General features: G+C 41.5%; 1 pseudogene; it reads right to left on the bottom strand.

Moving 5' to 3' along the window:
* Positions 1–7,343: 7,343 nt before the first annotated feature.
* LOC146077240 (5S ribosomal RNA) lies at positions 7,344–7,463 on the bottom strand (annotated as a pseudogene).
* Positions 7,464–11,563: the final 4,100 nt, after the last annotated feature.

Genomic DNA, 11,563 nt, shown 5'->3' with positions numbered 1-11,563 from the left:
AATTTAAATTCAGCAGGGGAGGTGTAAATAAGGGGTGCCTAGGTTAAATTACCTCAGGAGTCCTGCATACTGCTCCTTGAATGCAGTCATTTTATGGACACACCGTGTAGTGGCCTGCATACCCTGCAATAAGCAGGAACTCCATGAAATGGAGTTTTAATAGAGGTCACCGAAGGCTTAGGAGGAAAAAAGGCAGAGGAGATTTTAGTTAAAATCTGCCTTTAGTTATCACTCTGCCTATTCCAGGCTGTTTGTCTACTGGTTTGCTAATCCTATCCTTCCTCAGGGCAGCTTTCTACATACACACAAGAAAGAAAAGAATGTCTCTGTGTGGTGCACCTAGAGAGTTTCTAAAATGTAACTTTTATTCAATAATTTTTTTTTTATAAAATTGCGAAATATAAAACACATATACACGTGAAACAAAACAATGACATATGAAAAGGATATAGAATCCTCACACCGTGGGGCCCCAGGGTATGTCTCCCTTCAGTATGGTAGTTCACTGATAAGTATGTGTTTTTAGAACTGCTATCTTAACCCTATAGGTATATGGCAGCGTTGACACAGTATGTCAGCATCTCTGATCGGAAATAATTTAATTAGCAGATATGGGTATGGATAACATATATAATTGGTGGTGGGAGTGAGATGAATGCTGTTTTATTTCCGTGTGATGCCGTGACCCTGAATTGCTCAGTATTCGGCAGGGAAAACAGCAATACACACAAGCCTCCGCTGGTTATCTGCTATGAGTGACAGCGGTTAAGGTACACCGCTGCACTCTCACTACTCCGTCTGCCTGGAGGTGCTGTAAGCTGGACACCGTGTGCCACGGGTAGACACAGCGTCTTCAGAGTATTGGCGAGAGCTTCAGAGGACCTCTGGCTCACGGCATCACACGAAAATAAAACAGCATTCATCTAACTCCCGCCGCCAATTAAATATGTTGTCCATATTATTGAATAAAAGTTAAATTTTAGAAACTCTATGGGCCTTATTCTGGTTGGTGCGGCCGGGCCGTACGCGTACGTCCCGGGGTTTTTTATGATCTGCGCATGCGTACATTCGCTAATGCGCAGGCGCGAACACTCCACAACGCTTACGGACGGGTCTCTACGTGCGAAAAAACCTATACGCGAGTGTACGGGCATTGGGGGCGGCATAGGGGCGTGATGAGGTGAGCGGCCGAAATAATGAGGGAAAATGGGCGTAAATATGGGCGTACACGGGGGTGTGCACCAAAAATGAGCGGTGCTACTACCGCACGATCGACTAAAGCACCGTTCATTTCGGACACAAAACAGGCGTCCGCCAACCGCCATCTCAAACCACCCCTACAGATACCGCATGCCAGCGTGCGCCTGGGTTTGCTAATTTACGCTGATTACTACCAAACACATACACCTGAATGTAATAACCAATGCTGCAGTCTATTAAGTCCAAACCATGATTTCACTACCTGCAAGCCACACACAGCACTCAAACACATTGGAAGCTTATCTTTCTATACTTCTCTACATTTAAAGGTTTGTTTAATTTAAGGTAAGAATCTTTGTAAGACCTGCTTATATATGCTAAGGTAGGTATTTGTTAAACAGTTAGACACATTCACTACGTGCTTTCATAGACTTTACACAGTAGCACACTCAATCTACACAAGTCGACATGTGTCAACGTGTTCACTCTAATACAAACATAGGTTTTGTATTTATGATACAATAACATAAACCACATCTAACACCTACAAAGGATGTTTCAGCAATGTTTTAAGGCCATGGCCACTATTTTGCACATTAATTAATTCAATCAATTAATTAATTTTCATAATTATAGTTGAAAGGCAAGATTTGCAGGTCCATATATGTGAAGGGTATGCCAGCGTACACGGACGTATGCTCACTCTCACGAGCGGTGACATAAGCTGAGTTTTCTATTGAAAACAATAGGGACCCGTCCGTGCAAGCTGGCGTACGCTCAGATAGCAGCAAGAAGTCGGTGGGAAGACGGACGAGAGACGTCCGTAAACGGTGGCGTACGCTCAATTGTACGCCAGTTGTCGGAGTGTAAGGGCTGGCCCGTCCGTGTACGTTGGCGTACGCTCAATTGTACGCCACTCCCCTTTGCCGTTGTTTCTGGCCGTACGTATGCGGCTGAGTTGTGGGTGGACTTAACCCCAACGGCCGCGTACGGATAGCGTACGTTAATAGCGAACGTACGCACGTTTGGCCGCTACGATCAGAATAACCTCCTATAGGTGTACCACACAGAGACATTCTTTTCTTTCTTGTGTGCCAGTAACCCTGTGTCCTGTGGTAGCACACCCCTTATCAGATATATGTCAAGCTAAATCAGATCTATTTAGGAGGGGTCCACCATAAAATTGACCTCAGATATTTTCTGTGCGGCTAGTCACCCCCCCAAAAAAAATTCTCCAGCTGTCTACATAGGTACAGGCTGCTCAGACCTCTGGGCTTGATCCCTACTATGCCCAGACTCACATGAGGGGCACAAATCCCCCTGATCTATCTGTACAAATGTTAATTTACACTACATAATCAGCAGAGAATTAACCTGGCAGGCATCTTTTCCCTATGAGCAGCAGTATAACACTTTTATGTCATAAAAAAGACACAATATCAGGCATTGCTAAGAATAAAGTACAGAGTACTTATCTGACTGTTCTGCTGCAATAGATCTTCAGCGATTACCAGGGAAGACGCTGCCCAGGAGAGACTTTCACTCCGTTCTGCAGTGTAATCCAAACTTCAGCTCCTCAGTGTGGAGAGAAAATGGCACCAAACAGTGTAGAAAGAGACCCAGTCTCTGCTTCAGCGAGGAGGGAAACCTGTTGTCCCCCTTCCTCCATCAGCCGCTCCTACTAAGTGTCTCGCCTCACCTCTAGGGACTCCCCCAGACAGGGAACACTCAGAGTGGTCACCTCCCTAGTGGGATTTCAGTCTATAAGCCCCTTCAAGATGGCGGCCACCATCACGATTTCTTCTATGCAAGGAGCCGGTTCAGGACGCCCCCGAGGCCCAGGACAACCTCTCTGCAATGGAGGTTGAAGCGCCGTGTAGGTAATGCAGCTGCGTCTAGATGCAATGGCAATTTATTGCTTTTAGCTTCAAGCTTCCATCCAGAGCCTCTTAAAGAGGCATTGCCATTCTCCCAGATGTGCAGGGTGTGGAGGCTATGTAGCGACCTAAAGGAGGAAGATCGACAACTAAACATCATGTCTAATACATTTCTGGAGCACGGCTATACAGCAGCAATGATCAAAAGTGCGGTGGACAGAGTCAAGAGCATTCCAAAGCCTGAATTCCGCATTGCCAAACCTAAAAAGAACTTTGAGAAAAGCACTATTTTCGTTACTCCGTTCTCCACGGCCAGTAAGAACATTGTGGAACAAGCAAAGAGCTGTTGGCCAATTATTAGTTCTGAGCCGGACCTGCCACTGCTAAAGCACAATACACTGATTCCTTGCTTTAAACATAGCAGGAGCGTAAGGGATTGGGTGGTTAGGACTAACCCGAAGAAATCTCCATTGGACCAGGGGTCTCATTTCCTCAGTAGAAAACCAGGCAATTACCGTTGCCTGGGTTGCACTACGTGCAATTTTTAAGAGGTAGGGGATACATTCACGCATCCAAGATCTGGAAAAGTGGACAAGATCAATCAAGTTTTGACCTGCAATTCGACATACGTTGTTTTTCCTAATTAAGTGCCCTTGCGTTCTTGTATATGTGGGTAAGATCACATGCAAATTCAAGAAGAGGATGGCACAGAATAGGAGTGTTATCCACCTTGACCTAGCAGGCAGGGACACGGAACAACTTGTTGCCTGGCATTTTAAAATGATGAAGCATGGAGTCTCGACTGTGAGGTACAAAATTATTGATAGTGTCCCAATCAATGTACGTGGAGACCTTGCAAAAGCTTTCTAATAGAGAGAAGCATGTTGGATTTACATGCTGAACACTATGAGTCCGTATGGGCTTAATGAACAGTTGAATCTTTATTGCTTCTTGTTGTATATGTGCTCACTGTATCTTATTTAACTAAAGTTGTCAGAATTACTATTTTTGGTGTTGCTTTACTACATGTATTTTTTTGTCGTTCAGAGGGTTTACTGGGAAGATCGCGCTGTAGACTGGATACAAGTGGGTTGGCTGCGGGGTGTTGTAGGTATACTACAGGGTACCTCTTGGGGATAGAAGTGATCTAGATTGCACTCCCTAGGATGTTACCCTGCGCTCGGTTACACTTGCTAATGAGTGTTTGTGTTATTATAATACTGATAACAATGCACAAAACACATACACTTTGATATGTTGAAAAATAGAAATGCTTTTATTTGTATTAAGAATACATAAATAAATTCATCAATTGTATATAAAATAGTGAGTATGAGTAAAAAATCAGGTATATTAAAATGGGGTATGGATATAAAATCCAAATATTGGAGGGTACATCTATAAAATCTGTGTGGCAGATGTGAGTGGCTGTAACAGCTCTTTGTTGCCTAACTAGTACCGGTACACATACCAACAAATAGGGAGAGTGGGGAAGTGGATAACAAACAAAGACTGACAAAGACTAACACAGTCCTTCTGGTACCAATATGTGAATGTTTGGCGGCCGTGGGCCAATACAATGGTTCCTTTAGCGTGAGCTAAATTGGTTCCGTGATGATTGTAATTCAATGTGGTAGTGGAATGTCACAATCCAACGTAATTCAATGCGGTAGTGGAATGTCACTTTACCTTTACCTGTAGGTCAGGCTGGGGTGAGTGTCTGCCGGCAGACTCTTGCTGGTGCTGTTCCTGTGCGGGCAGCGCTGGGCGAGTCCAGAATATTCACATCAACTAGTTTCGCCTCTGACAGGCTTCTTCAGGATGTAGGTGAATACTTTTTATAAAGTGTGGCGAACCACGCGAGGGGACGTGGATTACTTCACAGGTATACACGTCCGCTCGCCACGCTTCGGGCTCGGTGGCTTGCTGCGCTTGCCACACTTTATCAAATCAACTCCACGCCGACGTGGATAGTGGGGGTATGAAAAGGTTGGTCGGACGCGTCCCCTCGCCACGCTTCGGGGTGGCGTGGATAGTGGAATTAACAAGGTCGACTGCTGTTACGTTGACTAGTGTCATTGTGAACTGGTTTAAGAGTGTTTTGCACAGTGCACCCCTATATACCCCTATACCCAACTAAATTCAGACGCTTTAGCGTCTAAATTTAGATGCCCCCCCTTCTTAGCGATTTCCAGGGAGTCTGGATTTAGACTCTTTAGCGTGTGCCGGGGTGCAGGGAGTCTGGATTTAGATGCTTTAGCGTCTAAATTTTAGCGTGTGCCGGGGTGTCTAGTTTAGAAGCCCCGTACGTTAGCGGTGTGCCGGGGTGTCCAGTGTACATGCCACCGTTGTCAGCGGTGTGCAGGACTGTCTATTTCGCTGTGGAACTACAAGTACCACAGTGATCTGTCAGTGCTGGGCAGCGCGCGCTGCTGCTGCCAGCGCTACGCTGATAACGTAGATTACATATGTAAAGCAGGCACACGCTGCGCTGAGAACAGCTAGAGCGGCACGCGCACAGTTAAAGAAAGAGTCTGGCAAGCTGCCAAGTTTCAAACACAGACTGTGCGCGCGGTGGTGCCGTGAAACTACACAAGTACCTAAATTTGTTTAAAATTTCATATAAGTTTCTTATATTGCCATATTCTTAGAGCTAACCAAGCTGATGGTGGTACACCTTTTGGCACACCTTATATACTTTTGTTCTATGCCACTTTCTTCCCGTTAACAGAGGGGACATATAAGGTCACTGCCTCCATCCAACTAGCGAATTGAAGGGTTTTTTTTCTTTCTATAGATATATATATATATATATATATATATAAAAAAAGTAGATAAAGATAGCGGCGACTAATTGCTGAGCTGGATATAGTAAAAAATATTTATTTTAGATGACAATACAAGACAAAAAAGTACGTATAAAAAGGAGGACTATTTTTAAGATATAGATATAAAAAATACAAGAATACAAGGAAAAACTGGAGTAAAATAAAAACACAATCTTCCTAAAATCAAATAAAAAGATATAAAGGAGATTTGCTTAACTTAAAAAGGATGGAGATCAGAGGTTGCCCAACGCGTTTCGTCGATGTGACTTCATCAAGGGGTAACAGGCAACTGAGACCAGACCGGTATTTATACCTGTATGTCTGTCTCCTGGCTATATGACATCACTTCCTGTGATAAATTGGTATGCAGGGCTATAAGGCTATTTAAACAGTTATTTTCTTTATCAAAGTGCTGTTAGTATTATTGGCTACATGTAATCAGACAATCGCTTGGTTCAGAAAGAGCAGATAATAAATATAAACATTTATATAAGTCCTAAAAGCATATAAAACGGTAATTCGCGGCACTTCCGCCACGTTTCCGGCATCCAGGCAGTCCTACTGCGCATGTCCAAGTTTGTATAAGGCTCGTTTTGACCTTCTTTGCGCATTGCGCATGCGCCGACCGTCAGACGACAGGATAGAGTTCTAGGCATTCTCAGGATGGAGTGTCCGTTTCACTGGGTGCCGGTGGCCATTTTCTAGTGGATCTTAGTAGCTTGTTGGAAAGATTGATTTTGTATGGCGGCCATCTTGGTGGAGGTAGCTTGTTGAATTCCGCGATATATAAAAGCAGATAAAGGGGGACATCGTGAATATATAAAACATACTTTCGTATCTGTGTATTCAGCGCTTATATGGTACACTTAATGGGGGGTATTTCAAACGTTGGTGTTCTGAATAAAGTGCTAAAATGCTTTTCATTAATAATACAGTACATTGCGGCGGCCATCTTTGTTGAGGCATTTAATCAGAGATATATTTTACTTCTATGTGAAAAGAGGGGACCGTGAATAATAAAAATCTATACTTCAGTAGAATTGCACATATTAGTGCCTATGAAAACAACTAGTGAGGATACTCCAAATTAGATGGATATTTTAGATAAAGGTCTGCATATTTGAATGCAGTGAGATTATTCTAGGTATTTATGCATGAATAACAGGATTTTTCGGTGTATTTTGGAAAAAAGGAAAGAAGGTGATATTCAAGAAGCGTGAGGACTAGACAATAATATTTAGTTAGTATGTGCATATATACATGTGTTTTCTAGCTGTGGTATATATAGATGGATAGTGATTATACGTGAAGATAGGTTTATGAGAGTTGGTGATACTTAATAGGTGAGAATAGTTAATAGTGTGGGTTTAAAAAAGGATAATTGGTGATTTTATTAGGATAGCTGATATATTAACATCAAGATCAGTCGTCATTTTTGTCACTACAGCACCTGGTTTTCCCAAGGGGTCTCCCTTCTTGGTACTAGCCAGGCCCAACACTGCTTAGCTTCCAAGATCGGACGAGATTGGGCGTCACATAGTGTGGTATGACTGTAGATAAATGCCATGACAATTTTTTAGATGTTTAGAGACTTTATTTTATTAATAATTTAAAAAAGATTTTAAAAGAGTGTACATGGGTTGTGATAGGAGAAGTGCCAGTAAGAGAAGGTAGTGATACGTTTTTGACCTTATAAGAATGGTGCTATTTCGTAGCTGTCATTGAAACCCTGTGGGTGCATGGTATCCAACTCGAAGATCCAGAACATTTCTCTCTGGGATAATCTTGTCGCCAAATCTCCACCTCTAGGTCCCATTTTGACCAATTCGATTGCCTTAAAAGTTAGTCCATCAGGATTGGCGTTGTGATGACTTTCAAAGTGTTTGTAAATGGCGTGGCTGTCAATCTTGTTCTTGATATTTCGGTTGTGTTCTTGGATCCTCAGTTTCAGCGGTCTCTTAGTTTTCCCAACATACTTCAGGTTACAAGGGCATTCCAGAAGATAAATTACTGAGCTTGTGTTGCAGTTGATGAAATCTTTTATGGTGTATTCCTTTGTGTTATTGTGGTTGGTGAACTTTTTTCTGTTTGGATGAACGAACTTGCATATGTTGCATTTCCCACATTTGTATGAGCCTATACACTTAATTCCTGTGTTTGTTTGTGGATTCTTTAGAAGGCTTGGTGCTAGAATATCCTTCAGGTTTTTAGATTTTCTGAAAATAACTTGGGGGTTTGGTGGTAAGATGTCCTTCAAGGTGGGATCCATCAGGAGTACGTTCCAATGTCTTTTAAGGCTCTGTTTAATCTTATATTCGTGTTGATTATAGGTGGTGATGAAAGATACTGTTTCCTTCCTCTCTTCTTTTTTGTTGTATTCCAGTAGGTCATTTCTTTGGATGTTGTTAACTTTAGATAATGCATTATTTAACACTTCGGTGGGGTATTCTTTTTCTTCAAATCTTTGTTTGTACAATTCAAGTGGGGTGGCACATTCTTCTTCCTTGTTGCAATTCCTTTTAATGCGGTTAAACTGGGAGAACGGAATGTTCTCCTTCCATTTCCGTAAGTGATTACTTTTATAGTGAAGGTAGCTGTTTGTGTCAACTTGCTTGATAAAATTCTTTGTGTGAACTTCGGTACCCTCACCTACCAATATTAGGTCCAGAAACTCGATCTGGGTTTTGTTAATGCTTGACGTGAATTTGAGGTTCATTTGGTTGTCACTGATGTATTTTAAAAAATCGGAAAACATAGCTTCATCGCCTTCCCACACGATTAAAATGTCATCAATATACCTTCTGTAAAACTTGACATTGTCCTTAAAAGCATGATCTGTGTAGATAAAACGTTTTTCCCAGTACCCCATAAAAAGATTGGCAAAACTTGGTGCAAAGATAGTGCCCATCGCTGTACCGCATCTCTGTAGAAAAAACTGGTCTAAAAACTTAAAATAGTTGTGGCTTAAAATAAACATCATGATGTCACATATAAAAGTTTTATGTTGAGGGGTGATTGTGTCGTCCTCCTCCAGGAATTCTTTGCATGCTTTGATTCCGACTTCATGTTCTATGCATGTGTACAGCGACTGGACATCTATCGTGGCCCAATAAAAAGAATCCTTCCATGTGAAACTTCTAAAAAGATTTAAAACTGAGGTTGTGTCTTTTAAAAATGCGGGTAGGTTCATCACATATTTACGTAAAAAAATATCTACATACTCAGAGAGATTAGAGGTCAAGGAATCTATTCCTGCCACTATTGGACGTCCCGGTGGATCGACTAAAGATTTGTGGATCTTTGGCAGGAAATAGAATATAGGGGTGATGGGGTTGGACCTCATAAGGTACTGATACTCTTCTTTGGTTATTATTTTGTCCCGTAGGCCTTGTAGTAGCAGTATTCTGAGTTCTTCAATGAAACCTTCTTTTGGGTCCTGTTTCAGAGTCATGTATGAGGTTTTGTCATTCAGTAACCTATTTGCTTCGCGTACATAGGCCTCCCGATCCATAATGACCAAACCTCCCCCTTTGTCAGCTTGTTTCAGGATGATATCCGGGTTATCCTTGAGTTTCTTTAATGCTTCTCTCTCTGAGTTTGATAGATTTTTGTGTGTGATGGGTTCTATTTCTTTGTCACAAAGGTCCTTCTTAACTAAATCATAGAATATCCCAATGTTGTTCCCTTTTGATTCTAGGGGATAATATTTAGATACCGGTTTTAGTCCTGATTTTGATTGATTCTCGTAGTTCTGGATGCTGGCGTTTTCTTTCCTGGCGAAATGTCTTTTTAATGTTAATTTTCTCACAAATTTGTTCAAATCAATGTAAGTTTCGAATTTGTTCATTCCTCCTGTTGGGGCAAAGGATAAGCCCCTATTTAAAAGTGTTGTTTCTGCCTCACTCAGTGTGTGCTTGGAAAGGTTAAAAATTCCTTTTGGTTGTGATTTTACTGGATGATTCGTTTTTTGGGGTCTCTCCCTCCTGCCGCCCCTCTTTCCTCTTCTTCTACAAATCTTCTTTTGAGGGGGGATGCTAGTTTTACATCCTCCTTGACGCTTAGTCTCGTGGTTTCCCGTATCCTGGTGGCCGTATCCGTGGATAAAAAATCATCCCCAGTGGATTTTAGTCTCTGTAATGGTGTGTACCGGTTGAATGTTCTGAGTTGTGGTGTTTTCGGGGAGTTGTAAACTTTCATTTTGTTTCTGGTTACTTGATCGGATTGTCTTTGATAATTTCTTTGTTGGTATGGTGCATTGGAGAATCAAGGAGACAGACATACAGGTATAAATACCGGTCTGGTCTCAGTTGCCTGTTACCCCTTGATGAAGTCACATCGACGAAACGCGTTGGGCAACCTCTGATCTCCATCCTTTTTAAGTTAAGCAAATCTCCTTTATATCTTTTTATTTGATTTTAGGAAGATTGTGTTTTTATTTTACTCCAGTTTTTCCTTGTATTCTTGTATTTTTTATATCTATATCTTAAAAATAGTCCTCCTTTTTATACGTACTTTTTTGTCTTGTATTGTCATCTAAAATAAATATTTTTTACTATATCCAGCTCAGCAATTAGTCGCCGCTATCTTTATCTACTTTTTTTATACCTTTTAAAGTGTTCTACCGACACTAATTCTTAAAGAATTGGCAGACACCCTCTATAATATAAGGGAAAATTGCTGGTGATATTATTATTATTTTTCTTGAGGAGCACTAGTGGCGCCGCTCATCCAAAATACATAGACATTTCTTCCAGGTATCTTTTGAGAGGCTGCCTGGTGCTATTTCTACTCCAAAAGAATGTTTGGAGCTAACATACGCACCAACAAAAGACACGATTGGTGTCAAAAGATCTTTAATGAAAATGAGGTAACAACTGTACCCTCGGACACATGTGATCTAGATGACAAATTCTGGACAATTGAACGTTTATTAGCCAAGGAAATGAAAGCATGGTGGGACATTAAGGGACTCGAACAATACATCTCAGTTGGACGTATCCCGAGAGGCCTCAGATTGACCAAACAACCAACTTTTGGCAACATGGACACTGATTTCATTGGTAAGTGGGATGCGATCCTACACAACTGTTCAATCAACCTAATGAAACTAATAGTTGATGAGAAGAAAAAAGCTCTAACATTGTTAGAAGAAAAAATAAAAAACAAAGAGGCCGCACTTGAACCATACAAGGATAAGGAAGATTACAAAATAAATGAAAAGGTCTTGAACTTAAAAATCGACAGGATGGAGGAAGAAGTGATTAAAACAAAGGAAAAGAAATTCCTAAGAGATAAACATGACTACGAACAGGGCAAGGTGAAAAATTGGAGCAGATTCTCCAATGCACCATACCAACAAAGAAATTATCAAAGACAATCCGATCAAGTAACCAGAAACAAAATGAAAGTTTACAACTCCCCGAAAACACCACAACTCAGAACATTCAACCGGTACACACCATTACAGAGACTAAAATCCACTGGGGATGATTTTTTATCCACGGATACGGCCACCAGGATACGGGAAACCACGAGACTAAGCGTCAAGGAGGATGTAAAACTAGCATCCCCCCTCAAAAGAAGATTTGTAGAAGAAGAGGAAAGAGGGGCGGCAGGAGGGAGAGACCCCAAAAAACGAATCATCCAGTAAAATCACAA

The sequence above is a fragment of the Crinia signifera genome, chromosome 4 (genome assembly GCF_055691185.1).
Source record: "Crinia signifera chromosome 4, ASM5569118v1, whole genome shotgun sequence".
Lineage (NCBI taxonomy): Eukaryota > Metazoa > Chordata > Amphibia > Anura > Myobatrachidae > Crinia > Crinia signifera.
The sequence above is the reverse complement of the archived record's forward strand: the minus strand, read 5'-3'. Positions and strand labels throughout refer to the sequence as shown.